The sequence below is a fragment of the Dermacentor albipictus genome, chromosome 4, assembly GCF_038994185.2.
Source record: "Dermacentor albipictus isolate Rhodes 1998 colony chromosome 4, USDA_Dalb.pri_finalv2, whole genome shotgun sequence".
Taxonomy (NCBI): Eukaryota; Metazoa; Arthropoda; class Arachnida; order Ixodida; family Ixodidae; genus Dermacentor; species Dermacentor albipictus.
In genome coordinates this window covers 14,630,748-14,649,345 of record NC_091824.1, presented here as the reverse complement: position 1 = coordinate 14,649,345, position 18,598 = coordinate 14,630,748, and the positions used below count along the sequence as shown (strand labels likewise).

At 49.2% G+C, this 18,598-nt stretch overlaps 1 protein-coding gene across 2 annotated transcripts in view; it reads right to left on the bottom strand.

The window, feature by feature from the left end:
- The window catches only part of LOC135917152 (cell adhesion molecule Dscam1-like), a 1,023,231-nt gene that overhangs the window by 284,805 nt on the left and 719,828 nt on the right, over window positions 1-18,598 (bottom strand). The gene's annotated exons all lie outside the window — the stretch shown is intronic.

Below are 18,598 nucleotides of genomic sequence, written 5' to 3'. Positions count from 1 at the left end.
CAAAAGTTTCCCGTTCTGGGGCGAAAGTATATGCCGTCTATGGCTCGGAGTGGTATTTACTAAGGCCTACTCGTTTCATATTGGAATGGGGGATACGTCCATGTGTGACTCCTGTGGAATGACGGAAGCGAATGATCACGTTTTATGTCTCTGTTCTCAGTACAACGTAAAGCGTGAATTTCTCCGGACAGCATTAAACCTGCTGGAGTCTCGAGCATTTTCCGAAATGAAGGTCTTTGGACCATGGCCGTACGCGTCGACAGCACAGAAGGTCAAGAAAGCGTTGTTGCCGTATCTAAAGCCGACAGGTCTTGGTGAGCCTGCGTATACACGTTCGTACCTTCAAATGTGTGCGAAACTGTGCTCTATTTGCTGTCACACTCTTTGTGCCCCTGTATCCCTCCCCCAGTGCACAGTAGCAAACCGGACGCGCGTCGGTTTAAACTCCCTGACTTTCCTTTCTTCTATTTCAATCTTCTCTCTCTCTCTCTGGTGCTTAAAAATCATCTGTCTGATCTGCTAACCAGACGTTATGGTGAATCTATGTTTGAGAATTAACAACGCATTTATTACTCTTAATGTAAGGAGTAAGCGGGCGTTGTCCCGCTCGTTGAGCTTACATCTATGCGACTTCTACCGCCTCCGCTGCCGCCCTTTGATTTCGTGTTCCATCTGCTGATAATTAAGGCAGCATAAAAATTTGTAATGCCACATTGTTGCACTCACAAAACTGCATTGCTTTGCTTCCAGTCATCTGTAACAGAAGCCGGGCGCCATAGGAGCCATAAGAGTGAAGTTATCTCCTTTCTTTGTTGATTCATGTGCTCCGGTATCTCCATCTAAATTTGCATCATTTTCGTTTCTTCTATTTAATCCACGTCCACTCTGGTCCATCGTTCTCTCTGAGCAACAACCACTGACCACTTCCACGACCGTGTAAAAACAAACGTAACCACAATAATAATCAGTAATTGTAATATATTATTATTACTACTATTACTGTTGTTACTACTGTTGTTACTGTTACTGTTGTTACTGTTCCTGTTGTTATTACTGTTGTTACTGTTACTATTGTTGCTGTTACTGTTACTTTTGCTACTACTGTTGTTACTGTTGCTGTTGCTGTTGCTACTACTGTCGTTACTTCTACTGTTGTTGCTGCTGTTGTTACTGCTACTGCTGTTACTGTTACTGTTGTAACTACTTTGTTACTGTTACTGTTGTTACTCCTTTGTTACTGTTACTGTTGCTACTACTGTTGTTACTGTTACTGTTGTTACTACAGTTGTTACTGTTACTGTTGTTACTAGTGCTGTTACTGTTACTGTTGTTACTACTGCTGTTACTGTTACTGTTGTTACTAGTGTTGTTACTGTTACTGTTGTTACTACTGTTGTTACTGTTCCTGTTGTTGTTGTTGTACCAAGACGATGTTAAGAACGGCCAGCTGCAGTGCAAGTTTGCCAGCCAGCTACGCCAGCGGTGACAACCTCATCTTGGAATGCCGCCGCCAACCTCTATCCACGGCGTGGCTAAGTCGACTTTGTGTCGGTATCAATACGCGCATCCTCCATTCTCCGTCGGTTCAGCTAGGATGCGTTGTGACTGAAGGAGTTCGATGAAGCAGGCTTTGTGCGCAACGCGACAAAGCGGACCTGATCTCCTACGGGCGGGGGAGCTGCCGCGGGAACACCGACCGAGGTTCCTTCCCACGCACCGACCAAGACGCAAAACAACGCGCTACCCGGAACGGCTCCGAGTTCTACGAAATTCGTGTGGTGTCGGTTTCGGACCGTGAACACGTGTATGTGTGCATGTGTGTGTGTAGACCATCCTGCGGAGAGGCGGCTAGTTTGCGATGACTAAACGAACGTTCGCGTCTCCTTGTATTGCGGGAGGACCGAGTGTTTAAAAACTGATGTGCGGATGCTCGACACACTTCGCTTAAGCAGTCATGTTGGACTGAGACACCTTTCTCAAGCAGTCATGTTGGACTGAGACTCTCTCTCAAGCAGTCATGTTAGACTGATGTACTTTCTCAAACAGACCTGTTAGACTAATTTAAATACTGTAAATAAGCCCATATTCCTCGTTCTCGATGAGAAGCAGTTCTTCCCTTCATCAAAGTCGTCAGCGTGGATAGGTTGGACGACGGCATGGGCCAGCTACCTTCGAATTCATGCCGGACTCATATCTTCACAACGGATCACGAGCCATGGCATTGAACCCCCAATGATAACAACTGGCTGACAGCGGTGAGATGGACTTTGCGACGTGGTGCTGTGTATGCGATGAGTGCTTGATTCTTGCTTTGACTCTCTATAGGCTTCATTTTGTGGTTGTTCTGTTTAGAACAGTCGGTAAACTAGATTGTTGAATGATAGCTGGTTGCGTTTTCCTCGCTAGATTTAGAGAGCAAGATTAAGGCAGTAAAGCAGCAATCATGGAGTTAAGGACAGTGCTGAGAGACGAGTTGTTGATTGTTGGTGAGGAACTGGGCCTAGATGTACGCAAGAAAATAATAACTATGGAGTTATTGGCGCTAATTTCCGATCAGGCCAGTGAGGAAGAAATTGAAATGGGATTGGAACTTCTAAAAAGAGAGAGAAACGGGAAAGCGAAAGAGAAGAACGGGATAGAGAAAAACGAGAGTGAGAGGAACGGATAAAGATCGCGAGTTAAGAAACATGCAACTGGAACTTGAAAGCAAACGTTTGGCGATGTCTCAAGGAAGTGAAGGCGCTCTGGGACGATCACGTGAAGCAGAATCATACCGCGTGCACAGGCTAATAAAGCCATTTGAGGTCGGGACCGACATAGGCTTGTTTCTAAGCAATTTCGAAAAGACTCGCGAGAAGATGAAGTTCGGTGCGAGTACATGGCCACAGCGGTTGCTGTCTATGTGGTCGTGTAAGGCGGTGGAAGTAATCGCCAGAGTGAATGCACAGGATGCATATAATTATGCAAAACTTAAGGCTAGTCTCCTGAAGAAATACCGCCTTTCAGTCGAAGCTTTTCGGCAAAGGTTTAGGAGCACAGCCAAGAAAGATTGCGAGGGATATCCGGAGTTTGCATATAGCTTAAAGGCCAACCTAGTCGACTGGATGAAAAGCGCGGAAGCGTACGACAGCAGAGACATGATCATTGAATGCATGTGTCTAGAGCAGTTTTCCAAAACCATCCCCCAAGCTGTGAAACTGTGGCTGCAAGACAGAGCGCATGTAAACACTCTGGAAAGGGCGGCTGTATTAGCCGAAGAGTACGCAACGCGTAGAAAGCTGAACGCCGAGGATGGAAACTGGGATGGTGGAAATGGACCGCGGAATCCTTTTCCGTTCAAAAACGGTTCGCAGACAAGACGATCGGAGCCTGTAGACATGGAGGAAAAGCCCGCAAAAAAGAGCGAGGAGAAACTTAACGAAGAAACCACACAAAAAGAACAGAAAAGAAAATTCGAATCTTTAGACCAATTCGCTCTTACAAATGCCACAAAGTGGGACATATAGCTGTGCGCTGCGGGAAGCCTAGCGTAGTTTTCTCCTACGTAGACGAAAAAGACGAGAATATGGATCTTTTAAGTCCATATCTTCACGACCTGCAAGTTAATGGGAAACCATGCCGAGTGTTAAGAGACAGTGCGGCCACGATGGACATTGTCCATCCGTCTTACGTGACGGTAGATGACTTCACCGGAGAAGTGGCATGGATCAAACAGGATGTAGAAGAACACTGCGTGTGTCTGCCCATGGCCAAAGTCTAAATCAGTGGACCATGCGGGGAGCTAGAGACTGAGGCTGCAGTTTCCAAATATTTGTCACTGCGGTGCCCTTACATCTTTTCGAATCGTTCGAATCAGTTACTGCGTGACAAAGGGCTTAAACTAGGAGAGGGCATAGTACAGGCATTGACCCGAGGCCAAGCTCGTAAATTCGCGTCGCTTTCGGCTGAAAATGCACAAGCTCCTCCAGTGGAAGCAGAAAGGGGGATAACTTCAATACCTGAATCCGAGCTAGGCCCGAGGGACAGAAAAACAGTCGAGGAGAGCCTGCCAGCTGACCAGCTCAATGAGAACGTAGCACTAGAGTGTCAAAGTTCTAGCCTGCAGTAAGAGCAAGCTGACGAACTCACAAGCGAGACAGGGTCGTTATTATCACCGGTCTTGGAAAACTTTGATCCGCTTTTACGTGTGGATAGAGAGTCACTGGCAGCCGAGCAAAATAATGATAAGGGCTTAGATAAATTACATGACACAGCTATAGAAGGAATTGCTAGGCACAACGTGACGACACATGAGAGAGGAGGATTGTTGTATCAGCACTACAGAGATCGAAAGGGTAGGATTTTAGATCAGTTAGTCGTACTTACTAAGTATAGGGAGGACCTTTTGAGTCTCTGTCATGGAAATGGGTGGGCCGCCCACCTAGGCATTAAGAAATCGAAGGAAAGATTGCTTATGGAATACTACTGGCCTGGCTCTTTCAAAGACGTAAAAAAGTTTGTAAGATCATGCGACACCTGCCAGCGTTCCGGTAAACCAGGCGAGACATGTAAAGCTCCACTGAAGGTAGTGCCCTTAATAACAGAGCCTTTCAGACGACTTGCAATATACACGGTAGGGCCCCTTCCAAAAACAAAATCGGGCTACAGGTACTTGTTTACCATGCTGTGTCCGGCTACAAAGTTTCCAGAAGCAATCCCTCTGAAAGAGCTTCGCTCCACCGAAGTAGTAGACGCGCTTTTCACAATGTTTGCACGAGTAGGGTTTCCAGCCGAAATTCAGGCAGGTCAAGTGTCAGTGTTCACGAGCGCACTGACTTCCACATTCTTGCAAAAGTGCGGGGTAAAGTTAATACACAGTTCTGTCTATCACCCTCAGTCAAACAGTGTAGAGAGGTGGCATTCGGTGCGTAAGCGAGTTTTTCGTGCACTCTGTTACGGGCACAAGGAGGACTGGGAGAACTGTCTGCCCGCAACTTTGTTTGCTTTGCGAACGGTTCCACATGAAGCGACAGGGTTCTCGCCAGCAGAACTAGTGTATGGGAGGACACTCCGTTCCCCACTGAGAATGTTAGAAGAGATGTGGGAGGAAAGAGGGGAGAGTCCAACAGTGGTTGAATACGTGCTACATTTGCTGGAACGGCTAAGCGCAATCCAAGAACTAGTCGGAAAGAACATGGGAGTAGCTTAAAAGAACGCCAAATTCTATTACGACAAGAATGCGAGGGTTCGTACGTTTAACGCCGGAGACCAGGTAATGATCCCCATACCTTCAAGAAAGAACAAGCTTGAATTTCACAGGGACGGGCCCGTTAAAGTGTTGCACAAACTTTCAAATACTAACTATGCTCTGAAAATGCCCGGTCGCAGGAAGGAAGTGAAGATATATCACTGTTTTTGATGAAGCCGTATGTAGAGCGGAGCGGAGTCGTTAACTGTAGCATCAAAGAGCAGGATGGCACTATAGTACCAAGTTTAAGGAGTATAGGGCGACCTCCAACTCTGAAATCGGCCTAGAAGAACTAGTTGAACACTCGGTAAGTTCGTACGCTCGAGCAGCTAGATGAGCTAAAAGGTGTGCTAGGGGAATATCTCGACAGATTCAGTGATCGGCCGGGTAGAACCGAACTAATAACGCATGAAATTGAGCTGACATCAACCGACCCAGTAAGATCAAAGCCTTACAGGGTGTCTCCAAGACAGACAGAGATTATGGAGGCACAGACACAGCGCATGCTAGAGTGGGGAGTTATTGAGCCCGCTGAGAGTGACTACAGGTCACCGCTTATACTGGTAGGAACCCCTAACAAGGACCCTCGTCTGTGTGTTGACTACAGGAAGTTACATGTCATCACTAGGGATCAGCTGTACGCGATACCCAACATTGAGGAACGAATTGAAAGTGTTAGCGCTGCTAAATACATTTCAACTATAGATCTCGTGTGGGGGTACTCGCAAGTTCCCCTTTCAGGAAGTGCCTGCCGCTATGCCGCAATCATCTCACCTGTAGGCACTTTTCGCCCTCTCGCACTCAGCTTCGGGATTAAGAACGCGCCGTTTAGTTCTCTAAGTTAATGGATAATGTCCTAAAAGACTTGCAGGAGTTCGCCTTGCCCTACCTTGATGATATAGCATTTCGGACAGGTGGGAACAACACGTATTGCACCACAAACAGGTGTTCTCACGGTTGAGGGAAGCCGGCTTAACGATGAAAGCGGAAAAGTGTAGCTTTGGTTCTTCGCAGGTTACTTCTCTGGGCCATGTTGTCGGCCAGGGCATGAGACGGCCGGCCGAGCTGAAAATAGCTACGATTGGAGAATTTTCTCAGCCGCGCACGAAAACAGACCTTCGTTCATTTTTTGGACATGTGGGGTACTGTCAACGGTACATTCCGAATCACTCGCAAATGGCAATTCCATTAACGGACGCCCTCCGAAAGGGAGCACCGAGTAACGTACACTGGGATAAGGACAAAGAGAACGCTTTCCAATGTTCGAAAACGACATTGGTTTCTTGTCCTGTGCTTCGCGCGCCAGACTATACAAAGGAATTCATAGTTCAATGCGACGCAAGCGATAGATGTATGGGCGTGGTACTTAGTCAGCTCGGCGACGATATTAAGGAGCATCCTATCCTCTATGCCAGCCGTAAACTAAATGTAAGGGAGGAAGCCTACAGCGCTTCAGAGAAAGAATGCGCTTGTTTAGTTCGGGCCGCCCAGAAGTTGTCGTGTTACTTGTAAGGAGCGAAGTTAATCTTCGAGACCGATCACTGTCCTCTGACGTGCCTCAATCAAATGTCACACAAAAATGGCGGCTTTCTCCGATGGAGCCTCACTCTCCAAGAGTACAACTTCTCCGTTAGATATAAGAAGAGAAAGTTGCATAGCAATGCGGATGGTTTGAGCAGACTAATTTCAATTTTGCGTTTGAGGGTCCCGCCTAAATTTTAGGGTTACTAGTGTTAATTTTTTTTAAGCCAAGAAGATCGCATCTCATTTAGCAGGATTCCCTCCCTGATTGTTGAATTTGTCGGCACGAAATTGCTTCAGAAATTGGCATAGCGAAATGCAGCATTTTTTTTGTTTCTCCATTTATGTGTTTTTTTGTAGCCTAGCGGGTCTAAAGAGAGAGCCAATGTACGTCATCTCGGCGCAGAGCCATGTTGTGGGGTTCATTTTGCAGTTGCCTGTCCTTGCTGGATGTTTTGGGGGGGCGACGTTACACAAGTGGTCGCTGCAAGCCAAGGCATCGCCCCCTGGTCACCAGCCGTTCTGTTCCTGCCCAGCGGTTGTAAGCACTAGACAGTCGGATTGCGTTGCTGAAAGAACGTGTTCCACGTCAGCTCTCTGAATTTTCGCTTATTGCTCCGATTATTCAACTCGGATCGTCCTGAAAGTGCATTGATCGGATGTATGAACCTACGTGGACCACTGGGATACCCAATTCCGAGGTAGGCGTCCATTTCTTCGGTAATTAGAGCCGATTTTGTGACCCACGAAGAGCGCCTACCGGTCTCGGCTTCGGGCGATGGAAGCGGTAGGCCTACTCTCAGGCCGCATTGAGCCGCAGCCAATTACCGACCAATCGCTAATTTGGCAAGCGGACAGTGACAAAATATGTCGACCGCTATGAGAATTGAGGTCGATGGCGACGAAATTTTGCTGGATCAGCTCACGAGAGCCGAGGGGTGGAAAACCGCTGGCGAGAAGTTGAAGCAAAGGGGCCACGCAAGCCAAGATGGCGCCGAAGCCGTGGTTGACGTCAGCAACAGACGTAGCGATGACATCTATGGCACCACCGACAAGAGCCTTCGTCACAGGATGAAGCGAGTAAACAAGGGCAAGCTGCTTAAGGGCGCGAGAATGCCAGACCTCCCGCGCGAAGACGTGAAGGCTGTGTTGCAGCCGTACGGGGGGCTTCAAGTGAGCGATGTGGCCCGGGTAGAAATCAGCCGAGCCATTACTGGGGTGGCCCAAGTCGATGCAATTGCAGCAAGAGAAGATATTATTTGTCCAAACCATTAACAGAACGTAATCGTCGTGGGTACTTCAAAGAGGGAGCACGCCGACATGTACGCCATGGTGAAACGCATCGACCTTCGAGGAATGGCCCACGAGGTGAGCACTTACGAATCGGCGCCTCCCGGAACAGTTAAAGGAGTGATACGGGGCATCCCGCTAGAGGACACCGCCCAAGAAAGTCAAGACCTAGTGGTGCACAAGCACAACCCGACGGCGTTGCAGGCGAAACGGATTGGCAAGACCAGGTCCGTGGTGATCGCCTTTGAGGGACCCAAGGTTCCCAGTTACGTGCGTTACGGGAACCTGCTCATTGAATGTTCACTGCACCGCAAGCAGATCGACGTCTGCTACCAGCGCGGCCGCGTCGGACACCGAATGGACGTGTGCCCCAATCCCCAAAATCGCATCTGCCGTGGGTGCGGCATCGCCAACCCGTACAAAGAGCATGCGTGCGTGCCCAAGTGCGGCCTGTGCGGCGGCAAACATCTGACCGCCGACCGGGCCTGTAAGGCAAAATTTAAGACGCTGTACGTGGTGCGGCGCCGGCGCTGGGAGCGGCGCCGGGCCATCGAAGGCAGCAGCCAAGAACAAAGGTGTCCTGCAAGCCGACCCCAACGCAGCATCTCTTCGCGGAGCAGTTCGAGAACGCCGGCCCGCAAGGGCAGCCACCAAAGCCGTCAACGATCGAGATCCCGCTCCCGGAATGGCCCGAACAGGGCCGACCAAGCGCCATTTGCTGGCTCCAAGTACGGCCGCCACTGGGAGACGATGGGGAAAGGAGGCAGTCGTAGCTCGAGCGCAAGACGCCGGGGATCCTGTTCAAGGTCCCGGACCAGATCATGAACCCGGGTCGAGTCCAACCAACGAGGCATACTCGCCGAGAAAAAGGTGGGCTGGTCCAACAGGTCTTCTGTCGCTCTAGGGAATGACAGAGAGTTCCCAACCCTCAACCCTACCCCACCTCCCCCCTCTAACGAAAACGCCGCAACACGCCAAGAGTGCGGCGAATGTACAGAACTTAAAAGACTAATCGAAAGGCAAAACGCCCAGATTCAGGAACAGAATGTGCAGATCAGAGCACTCATGAGTAAAATAGATGCGCTAGCTAGCAGCAGCTCAGCGACTAAAATAACCCAAACGAGTACGGCACCCGAGGACGCCAACGAGAAACGCAAGGTGCCACGGAGGGACCCCCTCTCGCAGCCCATGCATCCGCGCAGCCCATGCAACAAGCATTGAATGTTCAAGAAGCGATGGACGCTCAAACCACCTCTGACTGCAAGACGGCAGCGGCGGCACCGCAGACGTCACATCAACAACAGCAACCGCCGCAAGAGGGCAAACTGGCAGCGTTGCAGCCATCAATCAAATTAACGAGAATCTCGGCAATATGAATGCCAGGTTAGAGGTCTTCGAGGGTCAATTCAAGATCCTGTCAGTCAAGCACGAACGACTGGCGGCAAAGACAGCGACAATAACCGTGAAGAACAAGTTCGCAGCGCTAAGGAAAGAACGCGCCAATAAAATCAAGGAATCGATCGCGTACAGGCGCGGTCGCATCAAAACGTCAAAGCAAGATGGCGCAGACGCCTAACAGTAAAAAGCAAATCCACGGGGGGGGGGGGGAACAACGATCATTTACCAATGGAATTGCAGGGGCATCCGCACAAAGGAAGCCGAGTTACAACTTCACATAGATGGGCTCGACCAGAAACCAGATATGATCGCGTTACAAGGGACACACGGCACACCCAGACTCCCGGGTTACGTGACCTACACGGATCCGACGGAAGGCGGGACGGCGTTACTGGTGCGCACCAACATAGCAGCCACCCAGCACCTCACGGCCCAAAAGGGTTGTGAGCACACGCTGGTCGAGGTTCACACAAGGACTATTGGCAGTGCCGGAAACCTGTTTGTGATGAGCGCATACTGCAGGCCGCCACAAAGGCAGTACGACTTTGAAACAACAGTGAGCCAGGCGAAGAGGTTGGCGGGGAACAGGCCGCTCCTGGTGCTAGGCGACTTCAACGCCCCTCTCACTACATGGGGTTACAAATACCAATCTAAACGAGGCAAGGCTCTAGCAAAGGCAATGGAGGACCAAGAAATGGCGCTCCTTAATGAACCGAGCGTCGTTACCCGAAAGGGAACCAGCGTCAACAGGGACACCACCCCGGACCTGTCGTGGATGGCGGGCTCCCTAGAAGTGGCCTGGCGGAACGAAGACGTAGACCTGGCCTCCGACCACAGCATCATAGGTGTAACGATAAAGGGACCAAGGTAACGGGCATCCCTCGGCGAAGCCCGGATCACCAACTGGGACCTAATGCGCAAGCACCAGAACGAAGAAAACGAGACCTCCAGAGAAAAACGCGGAGAGGGCAGACATCAAACGTACGCAGAATGGGTGCGAGAACAAAAGATCGCGCTCGACAGATTTACTCAAGATGTTGTGACAACGATGCAGACGCCCTTCGTCGACGCCAAACTAGCACACATGTGGGAGGCGCGGCACTCGCTCACGCGAAGATGGAAGCGTCAACGACGAAACAAGAAGCTCGTGAAACGCATCGCGCTCCTCAACAAACAGATCGCTGAGTACGCAACCAAGCTGTGCCGAGTGAACTGGATGAGTACGTGCGACGGGCTGCAGCTAAAGCTGTCGACGCGCAACATTTGGTGCCTGCTCAGACACCTGATCGACCCGTTGAGCAGCAAGACCGCTACCAACCGCAACCTCACCAAAGTTCTGAACGCTTACGATGGCAACGGCCAAAGGCTCATTGAAGACCTCAAGGCGATCTACCTCAAGACGGAGAGAGGGCGATTTCCGATACCGGAGCAGTACGGGGGACCGGAAAATCCGACATTGGTTAACCGTTCAGCCATAGACGAGAGTAATAAGACGAGCGGACCCGGAACGGACGCCATTACATACAAGCTGCTCAATAACATGAGTGATGCGACGGCACGCGGGCTCCTGGGTCACATCAGCAGAACCTGGGAAAGCTCGAAGTTGCCCGCGGAATGGAAAGAGGCCGAGGTACGGTTCATACCACAACCCGGCAAACCTCTGACGATCGAGAACATGCGCCCTATCTCACTCACGTCCTGTGTGGGCAAGGCCATAACACGCATGGTTCTCAAAAGACTTCAACCACACCTGGACAAGACAAATCAGATGCCGGCGGCCATGTATGGATTCCGCCAGCACCTGAGCACCCAAGACGTCCTGATCCAATTACACGAACTACTGATTAAAAGAGCAACGAGGCACGCGCCGCGGGGTATACTGGCTTTGGACCTCAAAGGGGCCTTCGACAACGTGTCCCACACCAGCGTGCTCGAGAACCTGCGCAAGACGGGGTGTGGCCGCAAGACCTACGGCTATATTAAAGATTTCCTAACAAATAGAACAGCAACTATCCGGATAGGAAATGAACGGTCAGAGCCTGTGGAGCTCGGAGACAGGGGTACTCCACAGGGGTCTGTCCTGTCGTCTCTGCTTTTCAACCTAGCACTCCTGCCTCTGGCCGAACTACTCAATCAGATCGAGCGCGTGGACCACGCGTTCTATGCCGACGATATAACGGCGTGGACGAACCGCGCGGGGTCCGATGCCTGGGCGGAGGAAGCCCTGCAGAGAGCGGCAACGACCGTCCACGAGTATTCCACGACCTGCAGCCTGAGCTGCGCTCCACAGAAATCGGAGCTGCTCATGGTACAGCCCGGAAGACCAAAGAAGGAGCCGCCGCCGAACATAATTATCACCATCGATAGCACAGAGATCAAACCAACGCAGCAGATCCCGATACTGAGCCTGCTGTTGCGCAGCCACGACAAGGCGCACGCAGCCGTCAACAAAATCAAGACCATATCAGAGCAAGTCCTGAGCATGATCCGGAGAGTCACCAACCGGAACAGAGGAATCAAAGAAGACGCACTGCACCTGGTGCAGGCATTCGTCGTGTCACGCGTAACGTACTCCGCCCCGTGCCTCCAGCTTGCGAAGGTGAACCGCGACACGCAGAACACGACGATACGAAAAGCAGTCAAACTCGCCATGGGCATCCTAGTCTACTCGTCAACGCAGAAGCTGCTGGAAATGTGTGCCCACAACACGGTGGAAGAGCTGGTGGAAGCACACCTATACCACCAGAGAGTAAGGCTGAGCCGGACAGAGCACGGTCGGGCCGTTCTACGCAAGATATGATGGCAAATTGAACAGCAATCGACAACGGAGCCGCTCCCCACAACGTGGAGAGACATTATTAAGACCAAGCCCCTCCCCCGGAACATGCAGCCGGGGAGGAACAACGAGAGACGCTCTGCGCGGGCCAAGGCACTGGCTCGACAGCTGGAAGAGGACCCCGAGGTCCTCTACGCGGACGCCTCGCTTCTCAAGCACGGAACCAGAGCAACGGCGGTCGTCACCACCATGGATAAACTGGTCACAGGCGCGTCGATACGGACGACGAATACAGCCGAAGCAGAAGAAGAGGCCGTGGCCCTCACACTCGCACAACCGGGAGCGAGGACCGTGGTCACAGACTCGCAGACCGCCTACGCAAGCTACCGCAAGGGAAACATCTCTCCCGCGGCACTAGCAATCCTCACCAAATGCAAATAACCGGGACGGGCAATTGAGCACATGTGGGTCCCGGCTCAGTCGCAAGTGGAAGGCAACGAACGCACTCGCCGACCACTATGCCCGAGAACTGTCAATCCGGGCCGAGGACGAGCCAGAGCTACCGCACCCCGTGACAAGCTACAAAGAAATCACGCAAATGTACCGAAGCGGCAGATGTAGGCTTCCGCGTCCGCATCCGCAACTCAGCCGAATGCAGCAAACAATCGTGCGACGCACGCAAGCGGGGTCGCTAGCGCATCCCGTGCTCTTCCACAAGTTGTTTCCAACAGAGCATTGCACTTCATGCCCTTTTTGCAGACGGCCAAAAGGCGCTCTAGCACACATCCTTGCAGAGTGCACTAAGCTCAAGAACACCCCACTATCCCTACACCCCACCCCCCTCCCCAGCCCCAACCCCCCCCTCCCCCCCCCGAGCGATGGGAGACCTTGTTGTCCAGCCCCGACCTACCAACCCAGCTCGCGCTGACGGCTAGGGGCCAGGCACTGCTGGACACATATGGGACCTGAGAAGAAGGTTCCACCTCATTTGGTGCCAGCGCGCACCAACCGTCACTAAGGGCTCAGCACAATAGTTGATTCTCTCTCTCTCTAGACAGTCTAGATTTTCTGGGCCATGGAGGCGCTGGTAAATACGGCCAGCTGCAGTGCAAGTTTGCCAGCCAGCTACGCCAGCGGTAACAACCTCATTTTGAAATTCCGCCGCCAACCTCTAGCCACGGCGTGGCTAAGTCAACTTTGTTTCGGTATCAATACGCGCATCCTCCACTCTCCGTCGCTTCAGCTCGGATGCGTTGTGACTGAAGGAGTTCGACGAAGCAGGCTTTGTGCGCAACACGACAAAGCGTACCTGATCTCCTACAGGCGGGGGAGCTGCCGCAGGAACGCCGACGGAGGCTCCTTCCCACGCACCGACCAAGACGCAAGACAACGCGCTACCCGGAACGGCTCCGAGTTCTACGAAATTCGTGTGGTGTCGGTTTCGGACCGTGAACACGTGTGTGTGCATGTGTGTGTAGACCGTCCTGCGGAGAGGCGGCTAGTTTGCGATGACTAAACGAACGTTCGCGTCTCCTTGTATCGCGGGAGGACCGAGTGTTTAAAAACTGCTGCGGTGCGGATGCTCGACACACTTCGCTTAAGCAGTCATGTTGGACTGAGACACTTTTCTTAAGCAATCACGTTGGACTGAGACTTTCTCAAGCAGTCATGTTAGACTGATGTACTTTCTCAAACAGTCATGTAAGACTGATTTAAATACTGTAAATAAGCCCATATTCCTCCTTCTCGATGAGAAGCAGTCCTTCCCTTCATCAACGTCCTCAGCGTGGATAAGTTGGACGACGGAATGGGCCAGCTACCTTCGAATTCATGCCGGACTCCAATCTTGACAACAGATCACGAGCGATGGGTTTGAGCCCCCAATCCTGACAACGAACAGCAATGAAAGCTTTACGTAAGAACTAACGTAATCTTTGAGTATAAGTGGTGCGAATGTTCCCTTGCGCTTATCGAAAAGCTTTCGTATGTAAAATTTGTTAAATATGTGGCATGGACGTCAAATTGATGCAGATTTATGGTGGAATCGACATTCTGGGGCTTACATATAAGTGGCTCTACTGGATACAAAGAAGCAAACCTAGCGGAAGCAAGGCCAGTATACGGCTTTTATCGGCACTTGTGCCATCAGCATCAGCAAAGACGCGTTCCTACCATTGCATCAGTAGCGCATGCTGAGCGTCGCCCTCACTTTATCGTATGCACCTGAGCAGTGTATACACTCGCCCTCATCGCCGTCTAACACGTATCTGCAGCATCTCTGAACATGATGGGGTGCCGCGCACCGGGCCATGGAAAGCGGGAAAACGGTTTGCTCCGTGCCGTGTGGACGCACCGTTGTCGTCTATAGCAGTTGTTGCGCATGAGCAGTAACAGGGCTATCGCTTTACGACCCACCGCACATCTATCCGCCGTATCAAGTTTTGGAGTAAACCTTCGCTGTGGTGGCGTTCATAATCTCAACATCAGAACCCGTTGAGTTTGGTGACGTCATACAGCTGTCTCTCGAAAATCAATCATCCTTTAATTCTTTGGAGCCAACTTCCATCATTTCAAATAACTCTCATATTGCAACGACAGCCCCCATTGAGTTTCGCTACGCTTAACATTCAGAAGCAACAGTACAACCATACACTTATAGGATGGGATACACAAGGAGAGAGCAATCGCTTTAAAACTTCATTAAATTTTTGGAGTCCAAAACACAAATAATCAGTTTTAAGCATAAACCATAATCTCAATTCATGTCATGTCACATCGGCTCGTTCAATTTCATCATGTCTTCACGAAATTAGATATAGCCATAAGCGTGAGACACACCACGAACCACCACGAAACTGTGACAGCGTAGTAGAGTGATTCACTTTAAAAACTATTTGCATTCACAATTATTCAACAGAACTATTTGTTGGCCCAGTTGGTGCTTGCTGAAATAAATTGTATTAACCGCCCATGCCGTCGTTTATACGTTTTACTTTTGTGTGTGTTTTAATTTACGCCATGAAACATGTTTTAAATACAGCTTGTGGGATGAAGAAAAACATGGGCGATAAAAACGATACGGCGTGCGTCCCTCGCCAACTACGAGTTACACCCCCGTCAGCCATACTTCGGCCGGCAACAAGCTGCAGTCTGCACGGTTATTTCTTGAAGCGCCTGCTGCGTGGTGGCGCTAGGCAAGTTTTCTCCCCTCGCCAGAAACAGGATTAGTTCCTGCGTGCGTTAGTAGCGCCTTCTTCCTTTCCTCCTAACCACTATCATGAACAATATTTAGGCATTGTTGTTATTAGTACTAGTAGGAGTGCCTTCACGGCAATCCTTGAAATGAAATGGCAGACAATTGCTCAACTCTGCCAATCACATACAGATGCACTACTGAGGGGCGCTTTCGTATGGGACTTGGTTTCGCTTGTGGGTACAGGTTTTCACGCTCAAATTAATAGAAATGCTCACCCATTTATTCCAAGTGCCAGGGAGTTAAGTCCAAGAAGAACGTCCTTCAAGAACCTTCGAGTGTAGAGCCAAGCAAAATTTCGAGAAAATGTTAGGGGTTCAAAACCTTTGCTCAAACTAAATGAGCAACATCGAAGACCAGTACTTTCCTCTCATGTACCTGACAAAAAAATTTGCAGAATTTTATTTTTTCCGAGAGCAACACAGACAGGAGATGTCTATCCGAGTAAACTACTGCAAGGAAATTGTTGGTATGGGATTGTTAAGGGAAGGAATGACACACGCCCAATGTCGTGGCTCACAATCACAAACATCTTAAGAGTGATTTAATGATCACTAGGCACTGGTAGACTTCGGTCATTAGACCATAGAAGTAAAATTTTCCACGAGGCTATCGGTAGCCTCCAATCGAACACGCGGTTATGAAAACCAAGCAGTAATCATACTGTGAATTATTCAGCAATTAACTAAGCAACTACACCTCACAGCTAATAGGACGATATTCACTTGTGATCCCTAGCTACTAAAATACTACGGTAATTTGTCCCTGCTCTATACACAATATGGTCATGGATGCATAATGAAATGCAATAAAACGAGTTATTTAACTACGGTTAATGGGAACTGAAACGAATAAATCAAGATGATAATGAATAATTGATGTTACTGGCACAATTGCCACTTTCATTCGTTTAAGTCGTCACTGATATCAATAAAAAGGTCATTAACTGACCGTTTCTCAGTTACCGCTGCTGATTACTTCCGGCATTTAGTGACCAATATTCACACGCAAAGTGGCTTAACTCTCGCACTTTCATATAGTTCAGCGCCATGAATATCAAATGAAAAATCATAAAAACTACGATTACTTTATGTTACCTAGTAAATGGCAATGGTGACTCTCTAGTGACTACAAATAGTTTTGATTAATATTACAATGCTGGCCTTCATTTGTGCAGGTCATCATTGTTCTCAATCAAATAATGATTATGCGAGTATATTTTTTTACCATTGCAAGCTGATCATGCCCATATATGAGTGATCATAATAGTGATCTAGCCACCCTGTATACGCAATGCCTCATGACCTCGAGCGTACCGGAATCATGGAAGAACGCTAACATAATCCTAATCCATAAGAAAGGGGACGCCAAAGACTTGAAAAATTATAGACCGATCAGCTTACTGTCCGTTGCCTACAAAGTATTTACTAAGGTAATTGCAAATAGAACCAGGAACACCTTAGACTTCTGTCAACCAAAGGACCAGGCAGGATTCCGTAAAGGCTACTCAACAATAGACCATATTCATAATATCAATCAAGTGATAGAGAAATGTGCAGAATATAACCAACTCTTATATATAGCTTTCATTGATTACGAGAAAGGATTTGATTAAGTCGAAACCTCAGCAGTCATGGAGGCATTACGGAATCAAAGTGTAGATGAGCCATATGTAAAAATACTGGAAGATATCTATAGCGGCTCCACAGCCACCCTAGTCCTCCATAAAGCAAGCAACAAAATCCCAATAAAGAAAGGCGTCAGGCAGGGAGATACGATATCTCCAATGCTATTCACAGCGTGTTTACAGGAGGTATTCAGAGACCTGGATTGGGAAGAATTGGGGATAAAAGTTAATGGAGAATACCTTAGTAACTTGCGATTCGCTGATGATATTGCCTTGCTTAGTAACTCAGGGGACCAATTGCAATGCATGCTCACTGACCTGGAGAGGCAAAGCAGAAGAGTGGGTCTCAAAATTAATCTGCAGAAAACTAAAGTAATGCTTAACAGTCTCGGGAGAGAACAGCAATTTACAATAGGCAGCGAGGCACTGGAAGTCGTAAGGGAATACATCTACTTAGGGCAGGTAGTGACGGCGGATCCGGATCATGAGACGGAAGTAATCAAAAGAATAAGAATAGGTTTGGGTGCGTTTGGCAGGCATTTCCAAATCATGAACAGCAGGTTGCCATTATCCCTCGAGAGAAAAGTATATAATAGCTGTGTCTTACCAGTACTCACCTACGGGGCAGAAACCTGGAGGCTTACGAAAAGGGTTCTACTCAAATTGAGGACGACACAACGAGCTATGGAAAGAAGAATGATAGGTGTAACCTTGAGGGATAAGAAAAGAGCAGATTGGGTGAGGGAACAAACGCGAGTTAATGACATCTTAGTTGAAATCAAGAAAAAGAAATGGGCGTGGGCAGGACATGTAATGAGGAGGGAAGATAACCGATGGTCATTAAGGGTTACGGACTGGATCCCAAGGGAAGGGAAGCGTAGCAGGGGGCGGCAGAAAGTTAGGTGGGCGGATGAGATTAAGAAGTTTGCAGGCACGGCATGGCCACAATTAGTACATGACCGGGGTTGTTGGAGAAGCATGGGAGAGTCCTTTGCCCTGCAGTGGGCGCAACCAGGCTGATGATGATGATGATGATGATGATGATGATGATGATGATGATGAATAGTGATACGCTCGGTTGTATGTTCTTGTGTTGTGTACAGTATAGCGTCACGGATACCAAATGAAAATTCACCTAAACATTGATTGAGTAATAACAAGGAGATGACAGCATTGAGTCACTACAGATCCTGAATCACTTTGTTTAGTATGACAGTGGTAGCTGTCTATTGTTCACGCCGTCATTGTTATTAATCATGCAGTCATTATTGAGTATTTTGGTTACCATTTCGAATAAATGATGCCGAATCTTTGGTTATTACTAATGATACATTAAGTTCGATGTGATAATATTTTTAATCCGCATGGCGTCATAAACATAAGAAGGAAAGTCATAAAAGTGGTGACTGAAACATGGTAACTAGAAATGAGAGCATTGAGGCACTTGTTATGACGAAGCGCTTTGCTTAGTATGACAGTGATAGTCTTCGTTCCGATTATCACTTC